Source organism: Branchiostoma belcheri, unplaced genomic scaffold (genome assembly GCF_001625305.1).
Source record: "Branchiostoma belcheri isolate BF01 breed outbred unplaced genomic scaffold, Haploidv18h27 scaffold70, whole genome shotgun sequence".
In the NCBI taxonomy this organism is placed as follows: domain Eukaryota; kingdom Metazoa; phylum Chordata; class Leptocardii; order Amphioxiformes; family Branchiostomatidae; genus Branchiostoma; species Branchiostoma belcheri.
Window position 1 is genome coordinate 1,502,611 of NW_017804354.1, and position 6,831 is coordinate 1,509,441.

Consider the following 6,831-nt stretch of genomic DNA (forward strand, 5'->3'; position numbering starts at 1 on the left):
TGCTGTGTTGAGGATTAATTAGGTGATAATTGCCGCTAAATTATGCATATTCCAGCAACGCACGGAGCGGTAGTACCGGCATGTCCCACCCGTACACGGCGAATTTCCGTTGCCGTGTTGAGGATAATTAGGTGATAATTGCTGCTAAATTATGCATATTCCAGCAACACACGGAGCGGTGCACGGACATTTCCTGCCGTTTACAGGGATTTAAAGGCGACGTGTCCAGGCATTTAACGTCCTGTACACGGCCTGCACACAAAAATTGGTTCATTCCTTGAATTCCAGGACATGTACGGGACTGGACACTATACGTGTGCAGGTCGGAAACCCCCGGGTTCTACCGGAAACCTAAAATATCCGGGAAAGTGTGCGACAATTTCTCACACGGAAACTAGGGATTTCATCCGGTGATAATTGTCAAATTCTCTCAATAGTTGGTTTAACTTGCCACATTGAAATAAAGTCCTAACATTCCATGTGGCTATGGATGTTCTTGTTGTGGCCGAGATCACGGTGCTTTTCAAGACTTGGGCCTCCCGTGGGCTTTGACTCAAGTCCGTCATGTTTGCCAGGGGCAGGCGCCGATTCTCCGACCTAGATCTGGTACATTGTGGAATACTTGCTGTTTCCGTAGCAATTGAGTTTTTACAGAGAGGGGGCGCTGGCCCCTCGTCCAACCCTCACTACTTTTATACCGCCCTGTGGGAACAGGCGGTGCAGGTGCTATTAGCCAGCAGCAGCTCCCCTGGGAACCGTCCCACCATGGTTAAACCTGCCAGGAGCAAGGAGAACCTTACAGGACAAGCCTGAGGGTTCCCACATTGCTCCCGATGGTATCGCAACCCAGGGTCATTGCTGTAGCCGTTGCCCGGGGAATACCACTAGGAGGTTAGCACTCTGACTTAAACCCCATGTATATACTAATAGCTAAACAGATAATGACATGGTTCCAAACCATGAGAAGCGCCTATTTCAAGCTAAAGCGAAATGTAGCTGGGAAGTCAGGCCAGGGGCAGATGAAACTCATCCCTCTACGGGATTTCAAGTTAAGACGTTACGCATTCCTGGATGCACACTGCCGTGGCAAAGTGGCTTCCATGGAAGTTGGATCTGTATGCATCTGGAAGGACTCATGTATCTTCTGTCCATTTCTTATCCCTTTGCTACTATGAAGTTTATGGTATATACTTTAAAAACATTCCCTATGCCCAATTCCAGGTGTCTAGTTTAGACGACGACGACGTTGAATTCATTCCGGAAAATAGTGCGGGGACTAGTTCATGGCCGCTGTGGGTCACCGCAGAAGAAGAAGACGAAGGACATGAGGGAGGTTACGTGGAGCTCCTGACTGACTCCCGAAATGACCTCCGGCAATAATAGCCAGTTTAGCAGAGGTACAGCAATGTGTTTGCTTATTTCGATGAAATAATTTTTCATTGACATTGGCGATTGGAGAGGTTGAAGACACCACAATCAGAATCTGATACAAGAGAGCCCACATTTGCCCAAAGGATTTTGTACTGAAAAGTGCGAGGATAACCAAGGTCAAGAAGCCCTTGTAGTTATAATAGAGACTACCAGACTTCTTGTGTCTCCTGATATGGAAACATATTTAACATGACGGCGCCCTAAACATGGGGAGAATTCCACCTTGTTTGAAACCCCTGTGCCACCTGGCTCCACTAGTCGGGTGTTAAAGGGGTGCCAAATGCTTCTTGGGCGTACTCCTCTGTAAATTACCCGGCAGACTTGAGGACTAAATTTGGAAATAGTTTTTTGCGCCACCTTGAAGGAGTAGGCCAGGGAGCGACAGAAGCTTATGGGCTGACTTCTCCAAATGTGAACTGAAACGGCCCATTTTACGTGCGCCTCGACTGTTCTATCACTACCTCCGTCTCTACTCGACGGAGCATATCCAGTTGCCGACAGAAAATAGTACCATGCTTTCTCCATTTGATAATATTGTGGACCAAGATTTATTTTTACCAATTTACACCTCCATGCTGAGCGTCCTAATGTTAAAGTTCTATTTTGGCTGTTCTTATGCCTTGAATTACCACCAGGTGCTACTGTGCATCCCGGTGGCGGATGGATATTCGGCTGGATAAGGTGTGTCGTCTGTGGAATTTTACGCCAGTGCAGCTGTCGGTGTGGTGGTGTTCTGTGGTGTGCGCGCTGGCACGCCTCTTCGTTTGTTTCTTTTTTGGTTGAACTTTTTGGTCAGAGCCAGAGGTCAGCAGCTCCCAAGATGGCCGCGTTCATAGATACTGGAGAGTAAGCCCCCACAAATTTGTCACTTTTCTATAGTAAGGTGCATTTTTGAGCCAAACTTTATATAGGTATTTGAGCTAAAACTATAACCATCTCAAACACGTGCCGATTATCTGTTGTCGAGCTCTCTTTTCCTGGTTTTATTGCCATTCCCTGCGCGCTTGGCGCCAAAAGTGGAGAGGGCAGTAAGAACAAAGGGGCATCACCAGGCGATCAACATCAAGCTATCAGCAGACAGGCTCGCATCTTGGAAGTTGTATACACTTAACTGTTTGTTCTTTTAGACAAATTTGGTTCCTGCAAATAGTCTGTGCACAGTGCATGAAATGAGACAGGCTTGGGGCGTCATACAGTCAGCTTTGGGTAAGGAAATAGCGGACAACCGATTTACAACTCTTGGGACCACCGAAACACCACCACAAGGTCTGCTGACCATATTTGCTGACCACCAATTATTGCCCAAAGGATGCCTCAATGCTGCCTGGTGGGAATCTGGTGGTGTTATGGTGGTGTTTCTAGGTCAGGTTACTTGAGGTCATCATAGCGACCTATTCCTGCTTACCCACTTAATGTATCTAATAATATGCATGTATGTATATGAATGTTCATCATACATAGGGTGGGTACCGGTCCAGGTGTTTCAAATGTGAAATGATGTTACTGAAGTAAATATATGAAACATACTGTTATTTTTTTGTATGAACATGTTTTCATTTCTTCACCAAAATTGTACACAATGTAACGTTAGTTTCAGACAGCTCTTTAGTGTACTTACAAGTTACAACTTGTCAAGTTAAGATAACCAAAAGACGATTTGCTGTTCATGTTGTCACCATTATGAAAGACAGATGGCCGTCACTCCAATCGCATCTTCGAGATGGCGACTCTGGCTTGAAGGGTGTTTTGTGATGTGATTGATTTTTGCTTTTATTCGAGGGATAAATCCTGTTTATTTAAGGTGTTTGATTTGATTTTATTAGATAGTATTTTAGGTGTTATGACAATGTTGAGGACAACAAGGATAAAGTAAAGACACATAGGCAAGGTTTCCTGTTCACTGTTCGTGTAATCACCAATCATCAAAGCACAAGAGACCACAAAAATAACATTTGTAGATCACTCGCTTTATAATAAACAAAGGGTCATGGTCTCCAAGGTAATTGTACATTATATTGAATGCAGAATAAGCATACAATACTGGTACTACAATTTTTGCTTTTTTTTTGTCTGAAATGCATTAGTAAAGCTATATGCTAGACGTTTATTGCAGTCTTCTAGCCAGCGCCTGTCTTTCCATTATTTGACAGAGTTTTGCTGCTCATGAAAGACAAGCATTTTGCATGTTTCATGGGCACAAATTGACAACTAAAAATGCGAAAAGAGATGTCATTAAACTACGATTGGTCTACGAAATTGTCCCTCAAAATGCAGAAAAAAACTCTTACAGAGGGTCAAGAACATTATAATTGTTTTGTTTACACACAAAAGCGGACAACCGATTTACAACTCTTGGGACCACCGAAACACCACCATGAGGTCAGAGGGTACCGGCCAATAATTGTCCATAGTTCTGTTTTCTCCTGAACAGAAATGAGAATGACATAAAAGAAAAATAAATTTGATGGTAGTGGTGGAGATATTGGATGTGCGCATTTTGGAATATTATTGGGTGGTACCCTCTGTCTCTGTCACTCCCTGTCCATTCCCACCTCCCTGCCCACTGTTTCTCTTGTATGGTGCACATGTTTGGCGATTGCGACGACGTCTGTTTCTTTTCGGAACGGTGTGCTGTTGACCCCTAGCGGCGTTCGGAGGTCCAGTCCATCCGGCGGCGTTTGGAGGTCCAGGCCCTCCGGCGGTGTTCAGAGGTCCCCAGTCACCAAAGAAACAGAATTGGCCATGGCGTATACTGCATACCTGGCGGTACGCGAACCCCATGGACTCTCGGCCATCGTGCTCTCCTGAGGAAAAGAGGAAAGATTTCTGTGGTCAGTTAATTTCCACAGAATGAACACAGTAATGAACACAAAGGCTTATGGCATAATCAACCATTTCAATATAATGAGAATTAAACTGTACCCAACTGAAGAAAAACTTCAGGTTTCTGGGACATAGGCGTTCCAGTTCGGGGTCTTCTGAAGTATCACAACATATTCACACGTGATTACTTTGCGAGAGGATTGAAGGAGGCCATTTACATCATACCAACCTTCGGTCAACCGGGACGGGGGGGGAACGATTGTCAACGAACTTTCACCCAATGCTGACGTCACACGTATGCCACCCTGTTTTCGCAATGCAACTTGGGGACGGTAAACTGAATTGTCCCCCCTTAACCTCTCATGTTTCCAGGACTTGTATCCTAGCTACCGACCTTTGTTCCTCCGCCTCCTCCTCCCGTCTTCTCCACACCTCCTCCTGTCTTCTCGTATCCTCCTCATGTGCTCTCCTCCTGTCTTCACTCCTCCTCACCTCCTCCCGTCTTCTCCACACCTCATCCTGTCCTCCTCATGTGTTCTCCTGTCCTCCTCCTCATGTGTTGTCCTCTCCTCCTCCTCTTCCATTCCTTTATCGTCAATCTGTAAATTCTTCACAACGCTGAAATTCGAGCGACCGCTGTGTTACTTGACACCATATACATGCAGCTAATTTCTGCCGTAATCATGCAAGTTATTAGTTAGCGGATTAACCAACTGTCCCCAGCTTTTCGCCTAACACTCTCTGGCCGTGACAGCTTACTTGCAATTAATAGTATTAGTAATGGCACAAACGATAAGAGGACTTACTTGGAGAGCTTTTCGGGGCTGTTTTCCGAGTCACCGGCGTCTGACATGTCTGCACATTGCAGCCAAATGAGAATGCGTTGTGAACTCATCACCTGTTCACCTCATCAATTCAGTAATCATCATATGGAATGTGTAGTGGCGTCCTGTCATTACACACTGATCAGTCAGCATCTGTCTGTCAACACCTGATCTGTCAGCAGCTTTTTTGCATATCACTACTCCCAACATAGACACGCAAGAAGTTCTCTGAGCATGATAATAATTGTTTTATTGCAAGGTCATGACCGAAGGCTAACAGAACTCCAAAAATACAACAACAAGAACAACAATAATAAACATCATTAAGTGATATTTAACTAGATGTGTGGGTCGTAATGTGTAATGTGTTGGATGCTTTTCATCTGTATATGTTTGAAATTTGTGGTAGAATTTGGAGGCTTCGTCAAAACGTTCATCTCGTTCATTGCTATAGATACTGCAATTTCAGATAAGATGTGTTTCGTCTTCCATATTATGTAACGCACAGTATTTACAATTTCTTTCAAACACATGGGATTTCTTATACCGCCCTGTCTATATTTCAAAAGGGTGGGCACTGATTCTGATTGTGCTTAGTGCAGAGCGGAAATTAAAAGAGACTAAATGCAGGTATTTTTCCATAGAATATGGAACCTGCCACGACCACGCCGTCCACATTACCATCTAACTCTGCATTTTGCATCTGGGGATACCGGTCACGCATGACGTTGTGCAGTACCAGGCACGCCTTTGTAACACGTGCAGCGTTGCATGGTAGAACATTCAAGGTGGTCAAAAGGACCCTGCAACATACGAACGGAGTCAAATTAAACGGGTAGTTATAGGCAGTTGTCCATGTACACGCAATAAATCAACATACAATACATCGCATTCCAATATGAATGCTCTCATGGCTCGACCTACCTGAACCTGGAAGCAAGAATGCCAAAGGCATTCTCGACGACGCGCCTTGCTCTGGGCAGCCTATAGTTGAATATCCTCCGCTGATGAGTAAGGTTCCTCATTCCGAAAGGTTTCTGGAGCTATTCACGCAGAGGGCGCCTGAGTCTAGGGCTAGAACCTCCCTATCTTATACAGGTGCAAAATTGATGATGAATCCGAAGAAGCTCGGCCGAGGCTCGTAGAACCTTCGTCCGACACTGGCACGAAGCTAGCTCGACGCACGCACGAGTATAAAAATTTTGCGCAAGTAGGGCGATGTACGAAAAATGGATCGGACACTCCGTTGCCCAGTTGGATCAAGTCATCCACCAGTGGCTTCAGGCAGACGTCAAGATTATCTGGCTTCCCAGGACCTGAAGCAACTCCATACAGGAAGGTTGCTGACGTCTCATACCTAATGGACCGTGCTAAGTTCTCAATCGTCACCGTTATAGGCCACATTCCATATCTAGGGTTCGTACGGAAGGGGGAAACGCCATCCGCCGAAACACTCAGGGATATGCCCCTTGCGTCACCTTCAAAGAACCCATCATTTCTGTACAGATCTTTCCACATAGCTATGTCCTGTACAACCTGTACAGACGGTCGTCCTCTTCACGCTCAGGTTTCCCAGCATGTGTTTGTGCCTGTCTTCCAAAGTTGTGTGTTGAGAACAACCAGGTTAAGTATTCAGTCAGGGAGAAATAGTGGAACACTTTTCTTGGCTGCCTCGTCCCGTCCTTATACCTTGGTGTATTACACACAGGGCACTGTTGCTGTGCGTTGTTGTTTCCGGTGTATATGAAACACC